We start from the raw sequence: 23,098 nt of genomic DNA on the forward strand, positions 1-23,098 counted from the left end.
AAACCTGCCTTTAGCGACTTCACCTGAAAATTAATTAATTTGCAATACGGCCTGCGCCGTTCGCGGAGGCAGCCTTGAGCTAGCGTCCGCTAAGAGAGCTGGAGGCCCGGCTGCGTACGGCGCTGCGGCCGGAATAGCCACGGTGAAAGGCTGAGCCACAGCGGGAAGCGAGTGAGGCTTTGGTGAGATCTGGGGCGCGGCCCAGGCTCGTTGAAGGCCTGCTGCTGTGTATTTATTTGAACTTCATTATAATTAAACCTACATTACAGATTCTTATTAGTTAAAATTAACTAATTATTTATTAATAATTAACGAAAATATAACAGATTACAGTGATTCATTAATAAATCAGCAAGTATATTAAAGCATCAGGGTTCAAATTTGTGTTCTTACTTGATCTAGACTCACTAATGTATAGTAAATAATCTATATTTTCAGCTGTCTGGTCAGATATTGTGGGAAATGCAAGAACAGAAGGTCCAGCTTGTCTACAGCCAGACACCACATTATAAAAGATAAAACGCACTTTCTTTGTTATGAGCGTCATCTGCAGGAGGAAACAGCAGTTACAGCTGAATCCATTTCCTAAAATTAATTTGATTTCTGTCTGTATTTTTATGTCGTTTTAATTTTATGTCTGTTTAAATTCAATGATGTGTGCTTTCTGTTAGTTAAAATGTTTATTGACTGTATTAAAACCCTTAAAAATTGAATGAGTGTGAGATGTTTGACTGTGAATTGATTGATTTCAAAGCATTTTATTTTCAGTTTACTCTTTAACAAAGTTAAGCTTAAATTCAACACTGATTTCATTTACAATTCTTAAAAAAATTATGTTTATCAATATTCTATAATGGCACAAAGATCTTGTTAAAAAAATGCACAAATGTGGCTAAATGTGTTAAAGCCATTTAAAAAACAGCACATGCAAGTAGAATTTTAAAATCATGGATAATAAAACACCAGACGCCCCAAAACTGAGGCATGGATCAAGACGAAGAGTTTTGAACAGATAAAACATCTAAACAGAAGCCGCATATGAAGAGAAATCAACAAAAAACAACAGAATAAACAGAATAAAATAACAAGAGCAGAAAATGTGAAAAACACACAGAATGACTTCACAATCTGGATGAACTGAAGGAGTTTCATGTAATGATGTAAAATACCGCTAGTTCATTCAAAGCGCAAACACAAATGAATAAAATAAGCATTAAACTGATGCAAAAACAAATGTCCAGAAAATCATCTAATCAAAGAAGAGATTCTTAACTAAAACTGCAGAAAATGTCTTCTGGCTTTATTCTGTAAGATCTCCTGCTGTTGACAGGTGAAAGCTGGACTGATGTGAGAATCGCTGAGATTCTGAAGTCATTTTTCACAGATGTGAAGATCTGCTGCTGCTCTCATGAATCTTCTGCTGTGTGTTCATGTCGCTCTCTAAATCTTCTCATTCTCACTTTCTGATCTTCCTCTTTCTTTCCTAAAAGCATCACACCATCATCTCCACACTCTCAATATTCACATGTCAAATCCATAATGATGATCATAAATGTGTCTCACCTGACGTGTGTCTCATGTAGATGTGAAAACCTCATAACAGACCCAACAGAACCATCAGCTGGAAACACCAGACCAGCACAAACACCACAGACACTGAACACACTGAACAACACAAACACATCAATCAATCAATCAGTGCTGGGCGGTTGATTATCTGTAGAAGAATGATCTCACCAGGACAGGGTTTGAGTCTAATGGTCTTCTGTGAGTGACTGACGTCGTTCTTCACGCTGCAGCTGATGTTTCCATCAGTTCCCTCATCCAAATAAATGCTGTTTCCATCCATCAGTGGATCTTAGGTCCCATGAGTGAGTTAAATATAAAATGTAATTCCCTGAATCTGCTCTGATCACACGGTTTATGATCAGAATCCCATTAATGATGGTCACTTCAGGTCTGTTATTATAAAGATCACATTCTTTCTCCCTTATTCTGTCATTTTTTACTCTACAAACTGGATCATCTTGTGTGTAGTTTATTCTCTTTATTATCTTCAGGTCATGTTCTCTAGCGTCCCGCACCGTCAGCAGATTGAGTTTGTGTCCCAGAGCTGCGTAACAGGGATCAGATTGATCAAACCTGCAGAACCGATCCAGACCTGAAGAACAAAACACACACACACACACGCACGCACACACACACAGTTATATAAATTGCATAGACTTCTATCGTTTTTATATCCAGCTAATTAAAAACTTTAATGTTTTACCCTAAAAGAAAACTGTCTGAATTTTTACAATTTAAAAAATACTTTATTTTTATACCATTATTACAAATGATCCTCAAAATGATTCATGATTCTCATGATTCAAGATTCATGATCCTCATGATTCTCAAAAAAGTTTTGGGAAGGGTTTTCAGGATTCGCTGCCCAAAACTTATAACTTGGTGCACTCACATAAAGAAATCTACATTCAATTTAATCAACAAATCAGCTCCAAACTATTTAAATTTATTTACATTATTTCTGACTGAAATTCATAAATGTTGGAAATTAAAGAAAGAATGAAAAATAATTCTTATTTTTATTCAACATAATTTAACATAGTCATGTTGTCTTCCGGAGGTTCACAGGTAGACCTACTGTACATTTTTAGACAACCTTACTATCAGTGTTGGGGAAAGTTACTTTTAAAAGTAATGCATTACAATATCGTGTTACTCCCTAAAAAAGTAACTAATTACGTTACTTAGTTACCTTTTATGGAAAGTAATCCGTTACATTACTTTTGCATTACTTTCGCATTACTTTTTAAATATGAGCAGGGCTTGATTGTTTTTAATATAAACAGTTCTATTTTTGGTAAATGTAAAAGCCCTTTCACACCAAAAAGTGTAATGAATAAAGCTCAGGCTGAAGGAAAAGTAAATTCACGTCTGTACAGTAGAACACAGGAGAAGAAACACTCTTCAGCAACAACAACAAAAAAATGAAGCACAATTGTTAGTTTATCTAAAGTCATTTTTGCTTATTAGTATGGTTGAACTGGATCAGCAAAGGTCAGCAGCAAAGACATTGGTTAATAAAATGGGATTAGATACATTTGTGTTATTTAACATATTTAATTATTGCAGGTTTAATAAATGGTAAAACAAAGTAACTGGCGTTACTTTTTTGAAAAAGTAACTCAGAAATGTTCTTGTAAATTAAAAAAGTAATGCATTACTTTACTAGTTAATTGAAAAAAGTAATCTGATTACGTAACTCGCGTTACTTGTAATGCATTACCCCCAACACTGCTTACTATATATAATACTTAACATTAAAATGTATAAATATATATAAACACTGATTGCAAAATTAAAAGTACATTTAAGTACTATTTGTTTCATCTTTTCACCAAATCCTGTACTATCAAGGGCAGTATTGCTGATAAAAATTGAGGAAAAAAATATTAAAATCAATTTAATAAAGATATTAGTACTGGTATCTATATGATTTCAATATTAACTTTTTTTCCATTTCTGAAGATAAAATGAACAATTAAAGCTACTCAAAATTAAATTTAAATGTCATTATTTTTGGAAGAGGATGCAGAGACAAACATGGTCACTTAGGACTGTGCAGGTTGTCCTCTTTCAGCTTTGCTATTCTTTTGATTTGTATGACCAGGAAATGTTTGTTTCAGAAATAATAAAGCGAAGATGCTGCTGACTTAATTCTTCCAAACATTCCATTATGAGTTGCATGAATAAAAACTTTCCCAGAGATTCAACTGATTCATCTGCATGAGAGTGAGATCTTTGGAGAACATGAGACTGGAATGAGTCTGATGAGAGAGTTTCTGTACCTTCAACAATCATTTGAAGATCTCTAGATGTTTCTGTGCCATCTGAGCGTTCGAGTGTTAAACTGTAATTCCCAGAATCTGCTCTGATCACACGATTTATGATCAGCATCCCATTAATGAGTGTCACTTCGGGTCTGTCATTATAAAGATCACATTCCTTTATCCTGCCATATTTTACTCTACAAACTGGATCATCTTGTGTGTTGTTGTTTATTCTCTTTATTATTTTCAGCTCATATTCTCTAGCGTCCAGCACCGTCAGCAGATTGAGTTTGTGTCCCAGAGCTGCGTAAACTTGACTTTAAGGGTGTCTTTATTACAAAAATTACAAAAATTAAATAAACATCATGTAAGGGGAGAAAAAGTAAATAATCACTCAAATACGGTTTTATGAGCAAACAGCCATCTGAGTCAACTTCACAAAAACACTGGTTTACTCCCCAGTTGTATTTCAACATCTGCAGATTGTTTACCAAATTGTAAAAACTATACTCTGTTGAAGCGTGATTTTTAAAATCCCTTTAAAACTGAAATAACATCAGTTGAGCCCATATCATTCAATTTACTTTTTCTTGACAACCATATAGTCATCTTCTCTTGCCCAAATAAATAGTTAAATAAAACATGACTCTCCATTCTACTTCTACTGTACTTAGGCCCATAAATAAACCTTTCAGGTGTGAAAACTTCCTCCAGGGTTTGACACCACTCCAGTTTATAAAATAACGGCTGTAGTCTCACATAGTTAAAAATTAAGTGAAAATCTGCTTCTTGTACTCCACAAAAAGGTGGAGTACAAGAGTGTGCTCTGTTTCTGTTTGTTGCTATTGTAATGCTTGCTTGAGCGCTTGTGGGTGTTTTCAGGGCTTTAACTGAATGTTTAGAGAAATAAAACCCTAAAATACTGACGAGCTCTTTTTCCTCCACTTTATTCTCTATTCACCTTCTTCTCTCTTCCCTTTTCTGCCCCGTCAGAATAAAAGTCCTCATAACAACAGGCACTTTAACATGGGGCATTTCTAACACAAAAATAAAATTGTTTAATTTTTAACTCTTACACTACCACCTTATGAAAAGAAATGTCCTCGTTTTCTGAAAAAACACAACAAAAATCATACATTTGTAACAACATAAGCTTTCCAGACCTTGGTAATTTCAACACAAAACACTTTCAGGTACAGGAAAAAAAGTTTCAACAACAGTAAACTTTTACAACATACAAATAACAACTTGAATGTGTTATGTTTCTGACCTCATTTGACATTATTCCACTGTGTTTTCTACCATACCCTTCAAAACCCCATACTCAGGAATGTATTAGCAAATCTGAAGGAAAAAAACACTATAGAGATAAATAAAGACATTATAATTCCCTATAACGTATTGGAGGATGCACAGAACGTCCTGACCTTATTGTCGTGCCCTCTGCTGGTTTTTCACAAGAGATTTCTACTGGCAATTTAGCTCTAGACCCCTCAGACAGTTCATTCTGAACAGGAGGTAATGTACCATCCCTCTCTTGCACCCCTTGAATGGGTCTTACAGACTTGGGTACCGAAGAATCTTGAAGAACATAAGGTCTGGACCCTGATAGCCCTGTAAGTGGAGGGCGTCCTCTTTGAGGGGATATCAGAACTGGACGTGGTTCAGGGGACCACACTGAGCGGTAAGGTTTTAGCCGATTATAGTGAATCACTTTAGGCTTTGACCTAGGATCAAGCAGATCTAACACTTTATATGTCACTCCAATGTCATCTGTGGATGAATCCAATCTGCTCAAGACCCTGTATGGTCCAGTCCATTTTGGAGAGAGTTTGTGTCTTGACATAGCTGGAAGATCAAACCATATGAGATCATCAGGCTGATAAGCTGTATGGCGGATATGGCGGTCATAGTAATTATTTTGCTGTGCTCCAGCTGTCTGGATATTGTCTGCAACAGTGGTGAAAGCAGAGCGTAATCGGCCAAGCATAGAATGCGCATATCAGAAAGAGCTTTATTGCCAAGTATGTTTGCACATACAAGGAATTTGTTATAGTGTCACAAGCTTCCAGTACACGGAGACAACAACAACACACAGATAATAAAAATGAGATGTGAATAAAATACACATGCATAAATATAAACCAGGATTTTTCCAGCGATATTCATTTGGGATTCCTGGGGTAGCTCTAGAAGGTGCTATGGGAACAGCCAGAAGAAAATCAGCAGGAAGGCGAGCTTCTCGGCCATGTGCAAAGAAAAAAGGTGTGTGTTTGGTCGAAGAATGAACACTTGTATTGTAAGCAAACTCAACCTGTTTTAAGTGGTCATCCCATTCTCCCCCTTTGGTATACAGGTACTTGCAAGCTGATCTTTTATAGATCTATTGGCACGTTCCACCATACGGTCAGGTCAGTTCCACCTATGGTCAGAAGTCAGCTGAGCTCAACACAGCCATGTACTGTCTGGTCAAATTTGCGCCGCTGTTTGTGGCGGTAGCTGTCTGCAATGGGTGGCTCTTCGGCGACTTTGTAGGAAAACAGAAAGAGCTGGATGAAATCTCTCTCTGGCCGCTACCGCAGAAATTTCAGTCGTCCGCCATCGCTTTTAAACTCAGCCCCACCAGGTTTCAGATCGTCCAAGCGAAACAGTCCTCCGCCGGACCGAGCTGCGGCATACTCGAGAATGCGTTTCGCAGATATTCTGAATACGTATTTGGTGACCTGAAGAAGCCCGAGAAGAGCCGAAAGAAAGTGTATGATTCAGATCTCGTGGAGCTTCAGGTATGGGTAACATCAGCTGATCCGGAGTGCGACGATTTCCCGAGTCTGCAAACCGACGAGTCATATGAGCTGTCCGTTGATGAACCCTCTGCTGTGCTGAAAGCTGCTAATGTATGGGGAGCTTTGCGAGGACTGGAAACATTCAGCCAGCTGGTCTATGAGGATGACTATGCAATCAACAACATCAATAAGACAGACATCTCAGATTTCCCACGGTTTGCCCATCGGGGGATCCTCCTGGACTCGTCTCGCCACTTCCTGCCACTCAAAGTCATTTTGGCCAATTTGGAAGCTATGGCGATGAACAAGTTTAATGTATTTCACTGGCACATTGTGGATGATCATTCGTTTCCTTACATGAGCCGTACCTTCCCCGAGTTAAGTCAGAAGGGAGCCTATCACCCATTCATGCATGTGTACACTCCATCCGACGTGAAGATGGTCATCGAGTTTGCTCGCATGAGGGGGATCCGCGTCATCCCTGAGTTTGACACCCCAGGACACACAGAGTCATGGGGTAATGGCATAAAGGATCTGCTAACACCTTGATACAGTGGCTCTAGTCCTTCAGGAACATTTGGGCCGGTGAACCCCATCTTAAACTCCTCTTATGACTTCATGTTTTTTAAAGAGATCAGCACAGTCTTCCCTGATGCCTACATACACCTGGGGGGAGACGAGGTTGACTTCAGTTGCTTGGAGTCCAATCCTGATATTCAGAAGTTTATGGTGCAGCAGGGCTTTGGCACAGACTACAGCAAACTGGAGTCTTTCTACATTCAAAGGTTACTTGATATTGTGGCTGCTACCAAGAAAGGCTACATGGTGTGGCAGGAAGTGTTTGATAATGGAGTGAAGCTGAAGGATGACACTGTGGTGGAGGTGTGGATGGGGAACAAGATGGAGGAGGAGCTTCAGAATGTGACTGGGGCAGGATTTACAACCATTCTTTCTGCCCCTTGGTACCTGGACTACATTAGCTATGGACAGGACTGGCAACACTACTACAAAGTTGAGCCACTCAATTTCCCTGGTCAGTTTCTCCAGTCAAATTCTAATTTTGTTTATTTTAGCAGCACTAGTTTACTAATCTAGTGGTTTAAAACGCAGTCATTTAGAAACTCTAGTTATTCAGTGTTTACACATGTATTGACCATTGAATTATGTGATTGGTTTTGATATGTCTGGTTGGCAACTTCAGATGCACAGAAGAAGCTGGTGATAGGTGGAGAGGCTTGTCTTTGGGGAGAGTATGTGGATGCTACCAACCTCACTCCTCGACTCTGGCCAAGAGCCAGTGCTGTCGCTGAGAGGTTATGGAGTGATAAAAGCGTGACAGATGTGGATAATGCCTATAATCATCTGGTCCAGCATCGCTGCCGCATGGTCAAGAGAGGCATACCTGCAGAACCTCTATTTGTTGGCCACTGCCGTCAGGAGTACAAGGGCCTATGAACTTCAACATTCAGCTGACAGTAGACAATTAAAGGGAATAAAAGGACAACACTTTTTAAAAGATAAAACCATGTTATTGATTCCAGTAACTGTTCTTGTGAATAAATTGTATGGAATTTGAAAAAAAAAATCCTGGCGTCACTTCCCGTTTGTTGCTGCCGTGTGTTTTGAGTTTGACAGTCACCACTGATAAGCTACCACTAAATATTGTAGAAACTTAATTTGCTGTAAAGTTGCTTTGCAATGATTTGTATCGTGAAAAGCGCTGTACAAATAAACTTGACTTGACTGTCCAACATAGCATGATATGGGGATGTCCTTGTTTTATGAATCCTAAGTAGGAAGCACAGTTCTTTCACCAAGTCAGAGTCAAACTGCCACCCTTGGTCAGTGTGCAAACTCTGGGACACTCCATACTGGCCCACATAATCTTCGAACAAACACTTAGCGATGGTCATTGCACGTTGATCAGCAATTGCATAGAGGTTGAGATATTTTGTAAAGTAGTCCATTACTGCAAGAACATAACGGTTCCCTTTCTGAGTAACAGGCAACTCCGTTAGATCAGCAGCAATTTTCTCAAAAGGCATGCTTGCAATTATGTTTTGCATTGGTGCCTGCTGATGAGGCATTGGTGGTCTCCTTGATTCACAGGCTTGACATTGAGCACACCACTCTGTAATGTCCCTAGACTTGTGGGGCCAAAAACATCTCACTAGAGCACGCTGCAATGTCTTTTGTGCACTGAAATGTCCAGAAAGCGAGTGACCATGCAAATTCTCAAACACTTTTGGCTTCAGCGCAGTTGGAACTACAACCTGCAAGACCTGATCACCTGGTGGGGGTCTAACTTTATGGCAAAGAACAGAATCCACAAAAGTAAGCCTTGGGAACTCTTTCCAGAAATGCCTCATACAACGCTGAAAGGAACTGCTAGCGAACTATGTAGGTCTCTTCTTACTTGATACCCATTCAGCAACAACGCTTAGGACAGGATTAGCTGTCTGAGCCTGCTGTATATCTTCACTACCCATACCCAGGCATGCAACGCTGGAACAGGCAAGGAAAGCAGAATTTGAAGGTTCAAACCCAGAACATGTATCAGAAGAAACAAGCTGTACAGGAGTAGAATACGGTTCGGTGACCTCAGTCTGCGTTGAAATGGCCACTAAATGGACAGACTTGATCTCAGAATTATTAGAAATCTCCCTACTCTCTTCGTCAGGTCGACGAGACATGGCATCTGCGTTGGCATGTTTAGGACCATGCCGGTACTCAATAGTCCAGTCATAGAGTTCAATTGAAAAGTCTGGGTAAGAAAGAATTGGATAATTTGTAAGTGCATGTCGCAGGGAATTGAAAGCTTCCTGTTCTGTCTTAGTCCAAACAAACAACTTCCCTTTCTTAGTTAGAGCATGCAGTGGCTCTGAAATTTGAGAAAAGGAGTGAATGAAATGCCTGTAATATGAACACAAACCTAAGAAGGCTCAAACTTCTGTAGGACTTCCTGGAGTAGGCCAATCCTTGACCTTCTGAATATTTTTCCCATCTGGCTGAAGACCCGCAGATGATACCACATGGCCCAGAAATGTCACTTGTGGTTGAGCAAAAGAGCATTTAGCTGGTTTTAGCTTCAGGTTTGCTGCCCTCAAACGCTGGAAAACCTCTCTCAAGTGCTGTATGTGCTCACTGAAGCTTTTGCTATAGACAATTATATTGTCTAAATATAAAAGACATGTTTTCCAGGACAGGCCACGCAGCACTAACTGCATCAAGTGTTGAAAAGTGGGTGGAGCATTGACAAGGCCCATCGGCATCACTGTAAACTGATACAAAGACCAAACCGTGGTGAAAGCTGTTTTTGGTTTATCTGCCTCATGTCCGGATGGCATCCTTAATGGTTACAGAATTAAGGCCCCTATAATCTACGCAAAAACGCCAGGGGCCATCTTTTTTTCCACACCATAACGATAGGCGCAGCCCAAGGGCAATGACTGGCTTCCACAATGCCTTTTGCCACCATGTCGTCCACATGTGACTGAATCACCTCCTGCATCTGAGGCGAAGTGCGATAAGCACGTTTCTGTATGGGAATTGCATTGTTAGTATTGATTTTGTGTGTGACTGTTTGTTCTACCAAAGTCTGTAGGGCTCTTACTAAACACGGCACAAAACTCATGTAACAATGAATGCAGTTCGTTCATCTGAGAATCAGAGAGACCCCCCTTTGAACTTCAAACTGAAAAGGTGATACCTGTGTAGAAGGGGTAAACACATTACATACAACATCAGAGTTGCATGAAACCTGCATGAACAGCAGATGGGATAAGTTGTGCTATACAGTGCATCTCACATTGGGCTGGAATGGTAGTTGTCACAGTAATTTGAGCTCTACACTGTACAGGGGTAAATTGAGATTTGCTTAACAGCAGCCAAGTTTGGTATTATAGGCAACACATACATTTACCCACATTCAAGACCACCTGGTGCTTCTGGAGAAAATCCCAACCGAGTATGATACCCTGATTCACATTTCTGATGACGTGCATGTCATGTTGTATTGTTAGTGTACATAATCTGAGGTTAACAGTCACAGTTCCCAGAGTATCTAAATTCTGGCCAGTTACAGATTTTGAAAGAATGAAAGTACTCTTTAGTGGTCTTATACGCAATGAAGGAATTGCCATACGGGTAGTTTCATTAATGAATGAAATACTAGACCCAGTGTCTATCATGATCTGCATGTCAGTACCTTCAACAATACCACTAATGTGTGCTGTACTAGTGTCTGTCATGTCCGCAACAGGAGAACATCCATTATCTGCCTGTCTGGTGTCTGTGGCCGTCATCTGCTCAGTGTCACTTGTGGCTGGTGGTGAAATAGCTGATGTGTGCCCCGCCGCATCAGCTAATGGAAGTTTCCCTGACGATAGCTGCGACGATCCAGGTAGACATCACACGAACCACTCTGATGATCCAGGCTGTGCTGCTGAGGTCTCTAATGATGGTCCTGGTAGTCGTCAAAGGTGACACGCCTGTGATGAGGGCTTGCACTGCGTCGCTGTAATGACGAGTTGTTGGAAGCCATGGTGTCATGCCGTTGTCCCTGTCTGTAATCCACGTAGTGGTTAGTGCCGGCTGCAGTGGAGTATTTTGGAGAATAGAAATCCTCAAACCTCTCCCTGTGGTGCAGTGAGAAGTCCACTCTGTCATTATGCTGTCGTCCTGTTGTCTGTAAAGGTCTCTGCGACGACTGGGAGATCTTCTGTAGATTCCAGGTGATGGAGAACGTGCATCAGGATGTTTGGTTGATAAACGACCATACGATGCACTCCATTCCGTGGCATATCTGGTTGGACTAGCATGTCTTGTTGAACTATGACGATGTGGTGATGGGGTTCGATGAGATCGGCTGCGTTGATCATGCAGCTGAAGTTTCAATGCTGAGACATCCTTTCTTAAATCTTTGACTGTTTGTGAGATCAACAACGGCTTGCGTAAAAAAAAAGAGTGTCAGAAATAACATTCACTGTCTGTGCCATCGGATTCTCTCTCACCGTAGATGAAACTGGCTGTACCAATTTGGCTGCTGTACGTGCCCGTTCAGCTTGGGTAGCGACTTGGAAGGCGTCTTTGAATGTTTTCAGCACCCCTCTCGTGGCATTTGATCTGGAGTTCTTGATCTAAACCCGCCAGAAATTGTGACAGTTTCATGTATTCAAATGCATTCTGTTCGAAATCAGGAAAAGCTTCTTTGACCAGTCTACATATGTCTGCTGCATACACTTGCATTGGTTCATTAGGCAATTTATGGTGTGAATTTGGACATGTTTGAAACGATGCTATGACATACTTCTGGCCAAACGCCTCTTGTAATTCTTTTTTCGCTGCTTTGAACGAGTGCTGAATTTCAGATGGTTAACAGTTCAGGGGGCAGTCTAGTAGGCAACTCTGCTGCTAACACTGCATCCAAATCAACACCGCTATCTTTATAGCGAGCCTCTTGAATCACCTCATAACGACGAGCCCACAGCTGAAAGGACTCAGTGCCGTCATTGCGAAATGGCAGCGGTAAAGGAATGTCTTTTGGGGAAGTTTATGCACGGCGCTGCCGCGAGGTATGAGCACTGTTCTCCCGCGGCGCTTGGGCTTGCTCGTCTGACATCTCTTAAGTTTATTAACGGCACACCGAACTTCACGGAGTCCCGCTGGTATCACACAGATGTCCACACTGCGCTTGTGCAAGGCGCCGGCGAAAAATAAAGCATAAATAAAAAAGAAACTCGAATATCCGACGAAAAACACCGCTGCCACCAGTGTAACGCTTGCTTGAGCGCTTGTGGGTGTTTTTGGGGCTTTAACTGAATGTTTAGAGAAATAAAACCCTCGAATACTGACGAGCTCTTCCCCACTTTATTCTCTATTCACCTTCTCCTCTCTTCCCTTTTCCACCTTCCGCCCCATCAGAATAAAAGTCTTCATAACAACAGGCACTTTAACATGGGGCATTTCTAACACAAAAATAAAATTGTTTAATTTTTAACTCTTACACTATTATACCATGCACAATCCTCCATTGCAAGTCTCCAGTTCTTTTCTAAATTCCCTGCACATGAATGTTAACTGAAGAAGAATGCGCTTGGTGCTGACAAAACAGTACATTGTGCAGTTTCGCGCATGTTGGAGTTATGAATGAAGAAAGATTGATAATCTTTTATCGCTTGCAATAAGTGTTGATAAGTAACTGTAATCGTAAGTGGATTTGAAGTTCTCAAATGGCAGACGATGACGCTGCTATTACCGAGTCTGAGCGTAGGAGGGCCCTCACCGACAAGGGTTTGGAAGAGAAGCTTCACAACAAGATAAATGCCACAAGAGGCAAGTTGAGACCATTAACTGCAAAATTAAATAGCGTATGGAAAATGCTTGCAATTTGAATGATGTTGAAACTAAGCAGTTTAAGAAATACAAAAGGCTGTTTGAAGAGCTGTTGAAAGCAGTGCTTCAGTGTTGTTGTACTTAAAAGAGGAAGAGCATGAGGTCGATCAGGATTTCTGGTTTCAGCCTAAATTGTTGTGCTGCAAAAAAATTCATGGAAAAGGGGGATTTGTGGATTGAGGGAACTAAGAACAGCATTAAGATGTCTCAACTTTGTGACAAAGAAGTGTCACCAATGGACAGTGTGTCAATGGTGGCCTCTAAGACACTCACTTCTAATAAGTCTGGAAGTGGAGTGACATCTGTATCCAAAACGTCCTCAATGTCTACAGCATCCTCAGCTCGTCTTAAGGAAGAAGCTAACAGAGCAGCTTTGTTGGCTAAAGCAGCAGCGTTGAAAGAACGACAGGCATTGGAAATGAAGGAAGCACAGTTAAAGGCTGAAATGGAAAAGCTGGAAATTGAAACAGCTCTTGCAATGTCTAATGCTAAAATAAAAGTGTATCAGGAATGTGAAGAGCAAAAATATTATGCAAGTCAAAGTGTGGTCAAATTTGAGTGGTGTAGATGTTCCCAAATGTTATGAAAGCATTTGAAAATGCTGTTGAATCCAGAGCTCATAGTAGTGCTGATAAGTAATACTTTCTGGAACATCACACTAGAGGAAAGCCAGAGATCTTGTAAAGAGATGCCAGCATATGCCAGATGATCGTGGTTATGCAGAAGCAATGAGACTGCTGCATGAGAGGTTTGGAAAAGAGCTAAAAACTGCGACAGCTTTGATGCAAAAGGCATTTAAATGGCCTGAAATAAAGTCAGAGGATGGAAGTCTTTACATGCGTTCTCATTGTTCCTGGTAACTTGCCACAATATCATGAACGATATTGAATACATGGATGAGTTAGATAATCCTACCAACATGAGGACTATTATCTCAAAACTGCCCTACAAATTGTGTGAAAGATGGAGGGCCCATGCTTATGAGTATGAGGAGCACAGTCGAAGAAGAGCCAAGTTCGTACAGTTGGTGGAATTTGTTGACCGACAAGCAAAGGTAATATCAAATCCACTCTTTGGAGATCTGGATGCTTTGGCAGGTGAAGAAAGAAACACACTAACAAGTCTCTCCAAGGAACCAAGCTGAAGAAGGGAGGAAAAATAGGTAGCAGCTTTGTAACTGGTGTAAAACAGGTTGGTGAAAATCACAAAGACTTGACTACAGCAAATATTAATGGTGCATCAGTTATTAGTCCTTTCACTACACCTTGTGCATTCTGTGAAAAAAGTCATACCTTAGATGAATGCTTCCAGTTCAGTGTTAAGTCATATAAAGACAAATTTGACTTTTTGAGAAAGAATGGATTTTGCTTTGGCAGTTCGTATTCTGAGTACAAGACGTGAGAGGGATCTGCAATAATTTTCCTAGCCTGTTTAACTATGGTCTTCTCAAAAAGAGTTTGGAGGGAGGGATGCTCCCTCACTCCCATCACTTTCATTGCTGTATGAACCAATCTATTTATTTGTGATTTTAGCTTTACTGATATGTTACCAAACCAAGCTACAATTCCATAACGTAAGATACTCTCTATCACAGCCTGATAAAATAACATCAATACCCTTTGTTCAACACCACACACCCTGAGTCTTCACAGGAAATAAAGTCTCTGTTGAATCTTAGTACCTACCGAACTCACATGGACATTCCAAGACAATTTACAGTCAATATACACACCCAAGTATTTGTACGAATGAACCTGGGTAATACAACTGTTATGGACCAGTAGTGGAGAATGGTCCCCCAGATGCCCTGGATCAAAAATCATTTATTCTGTTTTCTAAATATTTACAATGAGATGATGGTCCTCACACCATTGTACAAACTTTTTAACCTCCAAAGTATAACTAGAAATGTCCATATCCATATCCATAAGTCCCAAGATGGCAGTGTCATCAGAAAACTTAACAATAAAAGTGCTGGGATAACTACTTGTACAATCATTTGTGTATAAAGTAAATAAAATAGGAGAACTCACGAATCCTTGCGGAACACCTGTGTTCACAACTTTAGACTCAGATAATGCCTGATTCACTCTGACCTGCTGGATCCTATTGGTCAAAAAAGAGTGATACCACTTAATGATGTATGGATTCACAGACATCTGCCTAAGTTTACTAAGAAGGATGTGTGGCTGCAGAGTGTTAAAGGCAGAGCTGAAGTCCACAAACAACAGTCTAGCATAGGCCTTGGGGTTTTCAAGATGTTGCAAAATAAAGTGTGTTTTAGTTAATAAAGCATAATCCGTTCCCCGATTGTCTTTATAGGCAAACTGGTACGAATCTAGCTGTCCCTTTATGTCTGACTTCAACTTCCCTACCATTAACTTTTCCAGACATTTCATTATAATAGAAGTCAGGGCAACTGGTTTACAATCATTGTCCTGAGGAACAGATTTTTTTGAAAGAGGTATAATTATTGCTTTTTTCTTGAGAGATGGAACTGTATGTAAATCAACAGACCTTTGAAAGACAGGGACCCAGGCTGATGTAAGTTCCTCTGCGCATGTCTTCAAAAGGAAAGCTGAGACACCATCTGGGCCAGTTGCCTTATTAACGTTTGTTATTTTAAAAAGTCTTGTGACTTCCCTGGGACTATTGTCTATTCTTGAAACACAATCATCAACCATTATGTTATCAATGACATTGTCCCGTTCTAAAGAGAAGTCATGTGACTCAAACCTACTGTAGAAGTTATTTTAATCATTTTGCCATAATATTATCATCTCTTGTGTGCAATATTTTTCTGATAGGAGTCATATTAATAATAGATTTCATGGTAGCCCACAGTTTCTTTGTATTATTTACACAAAAGTCTTTCTCTATTGATTCCTTGTACTGTTTTTTTTTTACCTATAGTAAGTTTCTGTTTCAACTCCCTCTGTGCTGATCTCAGTTGCACTAGATCCTTATTCCTGAAGGCAGCCCTCTTGCGCTTAATACAGTCCTTAACATCCTTAGTAATATAGTGCTTGTTATTAGGATACAGTTTTATTGACTTCTGGGGTATCACTACATCCACACAGAAGTTAATGTAAGCTGTAATGACCTCCGTGGATTTATTCAAATCTGATTCATGGAAAATGTCCCAGTCTGGGCTCAAGTAACATCCCTTTAAAGTTTCAAATCTGTCAATAGACCTTAGTGAAAGTGAAAGGACACTTAAGCAAAGACTGCACAAGAAGAATCACTTGTCAGTTGTGCCCAAAGAAACATCCTTGCATGCTACACATTGCCGCACAAGACAAATCTCATGGGAAGGTAATGATAAAGGTTGCTGAAACTGAAACACTTAATACCTTGTCTGCAACAGTGAGTCATGAAACAAGTACCTGTACTGGGGTCAGAGGAAATTGCATTCTTGCCATAGTACCTGTTCAAATAAAGTCCAAAAAGAGTGACAAGGTAGTGGAAGTATATGCATTTATGGACCCAGGCAGTTCTGCCACTTTCTATACGGAGTCATTAGCAAGACAGTTAGATGTTTTAAGGCAGAAAAATTGGCATGATGTTAAGCATGAGTAGAAAGTTATGTTCTCACTGACTTGGAGGTTAGTGGACTGGAAGAAAACAACTTTGTTGAACTTTCCAAAGTCTTTGCACAAAAGGGCATCCCAGTCTCAAAGGAAAGCATTACACAACAACACAATATTGATAAGTGGCCTTTCCTCAGTGAAGTGAAATTGCCTCAGATTGATGCTGGAATTTAAATCCTCATAGGCAACAGAGAGTACAAGCTTCTAGAACCATGGCGAGTAATTAACAGTAAGCATAATGGGCCATATGCAGTAAAGACCGCTCTTGGATGGATTCTGAATGGACCTCTTAGAGAACCTGTCGAGGACAGCATGTATGACAACAAGCAGACAAGCATTACAGTCAACAGAATTTCCATTGAAAATGTGGAGCAGATGCTGATACAACAGTACAACCACGATTTTCCTGAACGGAATTGTGATGATAGAGCTGAGTTGTCGCAAAAGGATCATTAGTTTTTGGATTCTGTGTCTAACTCTGTGCAGTTTATCAGCTGTCTCTACTACATTGGCCTTCCATTTAAGAAAGCAGTTATTCAAATGCCCAACAAGCGAAGTGCAGCCATGCAGCATGCATTAAATCTCAAAAAGAAATTCAAGAAAAAACACTCTTTTCATGAGGAGTATTCAAACTTCATGAATGACATGTTTAAAAAAGGTAATGCAGTCAAGGTCCCTACACCTCACCTAAGAGGTGAGATGGTCAAGTGTGATATATACCTCACCATGGGGTGTACCATCCTCAGAAGAAAAATCTAAGAGTAGTTTTTGACTGTGCTGCCAGCTTCCAGTGAGTAGCGAGCTCCTACAAGGGTCAGACATGACAAATTCACTCATTGGGGTGCTTACACGTTTCAGGCAAGAGTCAATTGCCATGATGGCAGATGTTGAAGCAATCTACTATCAGGTGAGAGTTCCTGAAAAAGACACGGACTTACTGCGCTTCCTGTGGTGGCCGAATGGAGATGTAAATCAGGACTTAGCTTAGTACAAAATGGTTCCATCTGTTTGGGGCAAAGTCATCTCCAAGTGTTGCTAACTTTGCCCTTAGGAAAACAGCAGAAGAAAACCACAGCAATGCATCTGCTGAAGCAGTCAACACAGTTCTTAGGAACTTTTATGTAGACGACTGTTTAAAGTCTGTTTCGAGTCATGATCAAGCAGTTGCCTTATATAATAATCTCACATAACTTTTTGCTAGTGGAGGGTTTCACCTCACCAAGTGGGCAAGTAACAGTCATGCTTTATTGACTTTTATTCCTGAAAGTGAAACAGTTTAAGATGTGAGAGACTTGGATTTGAGTCAAGATTCACTTCCTGCCGAGAGAGGTCTAGGGGTGCTGTGGTGTGTCAACTCAAATATGTTCAAGTTTAAGGTCAGTTTGAACGAACAGCTTGTAACCAGAAGAGGAATCCTGTCAATTGCTAATTCCGTTTACGACCCCTTGGGTTTCCTTGCACCCGTTATATTGCCAGCAAAGATCTTCATGCACCAGTTGTGTAAAGAAAGACTGGCATGGGATGATGACATTCCTGAACAGTTTGCAAAAAGATGGAAAACCTGGTTACAAGAGTTGCATCAATTGTCTGAATTCAGTGTGGCAAGATGCATAAGTGAGATGGGATATGGAGTTGTCTCATACCTCAGTCCCGTGTAGCACCATTGAAACAAACCACTATTCCACTTATGGAATTGACTGGAGCAGTAGTTGCTGTGAAAACTGACGGACAACATCTCCAGGACGCTACGCACCATATGACTAGTAAGTCAAATCTCAAATAACTGCCCTGATGACTTGTGTTCTACCCGCTTAAATGATAGAAGTACTTGTGCTGTCCAATCTATAAAGACTGTGTCTGTTCCCCGAATATTGAGGTCAAAATATAAATTTATGAAAGGTGAACTAGAAATGGAATTAATGGACTCTGTATTTTGGACTGACAGTACAACTGTTTTGAGATATACTGACAATGCAAAAATTTGTTTCAAAACTTTTGTCAAGCCACAGCAGTGGAGGTATGTCAGTACTTAAAAATACAAAAAAATCCAGCTGATTCTACATCCAGAGGACTTTCTTGTGAAAAATTCTTAAAAAACACAAACTGGATCCATGGTCCTTCCTTTCGCAAAGAACCAGTGAGTAGATTCAATTCAATTCAATTGAAGTTTATTTGTATAGCGCTTTTCACGATACAAATCGTTGCAAAGCAACTTTACAGCAAATTAAGTTTCTACAATATTTAGTGGTAGCTTATCAGTGGTGACTGTCAGTTAATGTACATATATGCTGTGAATGAAACTTCATAATGTTTCACTTGATTATACATTTAGTCAGGAATTATAGTTTGGAGAAAGACTAACTAGTAAAATGTGTACAAGTTATGTGAAAACTATTAGGCTACAAGTAGGTTAATAAAAAATACTTACTTGTGTTTATGATCACTGCTGGATCAAGCCGCTGCATTGTTTTTTCCTGAGGTAATCCAACGCTTCTTGTGGTGAATTCTGTCTTATTCCTCTCAGCGCGACGCGAACAGTAAAAAATGTTTAGGAGCCCAAACTTAAAAATGGTTTTTGTTCATTTATTTAACATTTTTCTGGTTTAATCACGATCAGATTTTTTCTAGATCCTACATTAAATTTATATGGCCTGGCCTGAGAATAATCATGACCTTTCAATAAAAGAGGATGACATGAGATTAAACACTCAGCTTCAGTGAATCTTGTGAGTGCTACAGAGAGCACAGATGCTGTGAGCAAACTGATCAATTATTACTCTGATTGGTACAAGTTGAAAAGTGCTGTAGCATGGATTCTTCGTGTCAAGGACATGCTTATACAAAAAAAAAAAAAGTTGGATGTGAAGCCAACCCCATAACAGAAAACTACAAGTTTCTAACAATGCAGGACTTAACTCTTCTTCTTTCGGCTTCTCCCGATTAGGGGTCACCACAGCGGTTCATCCATCTCCATTTTGTTCTGTCCGCTGCGTTTTCCTTTGTCACACCAACCACCTGCATATCCTCCATCACCACATCCATGAACCTCCCCTTTGGTCTTCCTCTTTTCCTTCTGCCCGGTGGCTTCATCCTCAACACTCTTCTCCCTAGATACCCTGCATCCCTCCTCTGCACATGCTAAATCCATCTTAGTCTTGCCTCTCTCACTTTGTCTACAAACTGTCCTACCTGTGCTGTCCCTCTAATATGCTCATTTCTGATCCTGTCAATCCTCGTCACTCCCAAAGAAAAACGCAGCATCTTTAACTCTGCTACCTCCAGCTCCTTCTCCTGTCATTTTGTCAGTGCCACTGCCTCCAAGCCATACAACATAGCTGGTCTCACTACCATCTTGTAAACTTTCCCTTTCACCCTTGCAGGTACCCTTCTATCACAAATCACTCCGGACACTCTTCTCCACCCTGCCTACACTCTCTTCTTTACCTCTCTACCACACTTTTCTTTACTCTGGACAACTGACCCCAAGTATTTAACTTGGGGGTATTTAAACCGCCTTCACCACATCTGCTCCTTGCAACTGCACCATTCTGCTGCCCTCTCTCCCGTTTATGCACATGTACTCCGTTTTGCTCCTACTGATTTTCATTCCCCTTCTCTCCAGTGCATACTTCCACCTCTCCAAACTCACCTCCACTGGTTCCCTGCTCTCACTACAAATCACAATATCATCTGCAAATATCATAGTCCATGGAGGTTCCTCCCTGATCTCATCAGTCAACCTGTCCATCACCATTGCAAACAAGAAAGGGCTAAGAGCTGATCCTTGATGCAATCCCACCTTCACATTGAACCAGTCCGTCATTCCTACTGCACACCTCACCGCTGTCACACTGTCCTCATACATATCATGCACCACGCTCACATATTTCTCTGCCACTCCAGACTTCCTCATACAGTACCACAACTCTTCTTTCGGCACCCTGTCATATGCTTTCTCTAAATCCACAAACACGCAATGCAACTCTTTCTAGTCTTCTCTATACTTCTCCAACAACACTCTCAAAGCAAACATTGCATCTGTAGTGCTCTTTCCTGGCATGAACCCATACTGCTGCTCACAGATCATCACCTCTCCTCTCAATCTAGTTTCCACTACTCTTTCCCATAACTTCATGGTGTGGCTGAGCAACTTTATGCCCCTGTAGTTACTGCAGCTCTGCACATCTCCTTTGTTCTTATAGATCGGTACCAGTACACATCTTCTCCAGGCATGCTCTCACTTTCCAAGATTTTATTAAAGAACCTGGTTAAACATGTCACTGCCATCTCTCCTGAGCATCTCCATGCCTCCACTGGTATCTCATCTGGACCAACCACCTTTCCACTCTTGATTATTTTCATAGCTGCCCTCACTTCATCCTCACTAATCGCCTGGAATTCCTGATTCACCATTTTCACATCATCCAATCTTCTCTCTCTTTCATTTTCTACATTCATCAGTTCCTCAAAATACTCCATCCACCTTCTCAACATTCTCAACACAATCTTCTTACTTGTCAGCACATTTCCAATTGCATCCTTTATCACTCTAACCTGTAGCACATCCTTCCCAGCTCTGTCCCTCTGTCTAGTCAATCGGTACAGATCCTTTTCCCCCTCCTTAGTGTCCAACTTCACATAACAGCTTATCATACGCTTTTTCCTTAGCCTTCGCCACTTCCTTCTTTGCTTTGCGACACATCTCCTTGTACTTCTGGCTACTTTCTTAATCTCTCTGACTATCCCAATTCTTTGGGGTACTGCTTTCCTGTACTTGCTCATTCCACCACCAAGCCTCTTTGTCTTCCTTCCTCTGTCCAGATGTCATACCAAGTACCTTCCTAGCTGTCTCCCTCACCATTTGTGCAGTGGTCGCCCAGTCGTTCAGTTTCTCTTCACTGCCACCAAGTGCCTGTCTTACCTCCTCCCTGAATTTCATGCAACAGTCTTCCTCTTTCAACTTCCACCATTTTATCCTTGGTTCAGTCCTCACTCTCTTCCTCCTCTTCACCTCCAAAGTCATCCTACAAACCACCATCCGATGCTCTCTAGCTACACAATCCCCTGCCACCACCTTACAGTCTTTGATCTCTTTCAGGTTGCATCTCCTGCATAGAACATAGTCCACCTGTGTGCACCTTCCTCCACTCTTATATGTCACCCTGTGCTCCTCCTTCTTCTTTAAAATATGTATTTATCACTGTCATTTCCAATCTTTTTGCAAAGTCTACCACCATCTGCCCTTCCACATTCCTTTCCTTAACACCGTACCTACCCATCACCTCCTCATCACCTCTGTTGCCTTCTCCAACATTCCCACTGAAGTCCGCTCCAATCACCACTCTTTCTTCTTTGGGTACCCTCACCACCACTTCATTCAACTTACTCCAAAAATCTCTTTCTCCTCCATCTCACACCCCACTTGCGAGGCATATGCACTGATGACATTTATCATCACCCCTTCAATTTCCAGCTTTAAAATCATCATTCTGTCAGACACTCTCTTCACCTCCAATACACTATTTACATTCTCTTCCTTCAGGATTACCCCTACGCCATTTCTCTTTCCATCCAAACCATGGTAGAACAGTTTGAATCCACCTCCGATGCTCCTCCTCTGTTCCATCATATCAGCCAGCTCTCTCCCTTTACCAGTCATAGTGACAACATTCAACGTTCCGACTCTCACATCCACTCTCTTACCCTTCCTCTTTTCTCGTTGTCTCTGGACACGCCTTCCTCCTCTCCTTCTCCTCTTTTGACCACCAGTAGCATAGTTTCCACCAGTACCCTGCTGGCCAGCAGTACCGGTGGCGTTCGTTGTTAACTGGGGCCGTTGTTAATCTGGTATGGAAATCTTGTTTATGATCTGCATGTTTAATTTGGCACATGTTTTACGCTGGATGCCCTTCCTGACGCAACCCTCCCCATTTGTCCGGGCTTGGGATTGCACTAGCTTGTGCAACCCCAGTGGCTGAGTTAACAATGCAGGACTAAACAAGAGCAGAAAATAAAAAAAATTCTAAAAAACTGAAAATATTTATTTATTTTATTAAAATAAATAAAATCATAAAGTTAATTCAAAGCCAAAAATTCTAAGAAATTTCAATGTTGCAAAATGTAATTCATCTGTAAAAAAGAACAGTTGCCTTTCCAAACTGGATCCAATACCGCAGGATGGAATGCTAAGAGTTGGAGGATGTCTTGGTAAATCTACAATGCCTGAGCATGTAAAGCATCCAGTTATCATACCTAAAGACTCACATGTCACTACTTTAATCTTAAAACCACTTATGCTAAGGGCGTTTTTTGGTATTTTCGCCTAAATTTGACATACTCAAATTCGGTTTTAAAAGAAATAATTTTTTTGAAATTCTGTAATTCAGGTTCTTTTAGGTCCAGCTCTCTGCAATTTACTTTGTTTGATGCCACTAGATGCCAAAAAGTACCAGAAAAAATAATCTTTCAAATAACAGCTTCTAAACAGGAGTTATTA

At 40.7% G+C, this 23,098-nt stretch overlaps 1 long non-coding RNA gene and 1 pseudogene across 1 annotated transcript; one reads left to right on the plus strand and one right to left on the minus strand.

The window, feature by feature from the left end:
• Window positions 1-860: 860 nt before the first annotated feature.
• Window positions 861-1,853, minus strand: LOC107737800 (uncharacterized). The gene is made up of 3 exons (XR_001639823.1): window positions 1,738-1,853; window positions 1,564-1,665; window positions 861-1,483 (listed from the first exon to the last, which is right to left on the minus strand). It is a non-coding gene; the product is annotated as an uncharacterized LOC107737800 (long non-coding RNA).
• Window positions 1,854-6,292: 4,439 nt separating this feature from the next.
• Window positions 6,293-8,159, plus strand: LOC107737806 (beta-hexosaminidase subunit beta pseudogene; annotated as a pseudogene).
• Window positions 8,160-23,098: the final 14,939 nt, after the last annotated feature.

Source organism: Sinocyclocheilus rhinocerous, unplaced genomic scaffold (assembly GCF_001515625.1).
Source record: "Sinocyclocheilus rhinocerous isolate Xijiao unplaced genomic scaffold, SAMN03320098_v1.1 scaffold1696, whole genome shotgun sequence".
NCBI lineage: Eukaryota > Metazoa > Chordata > Actinopteri > Cypriniformes > Cyprinidae > Sinocyclocheilus > Sinocyclocheilus rhinocerous.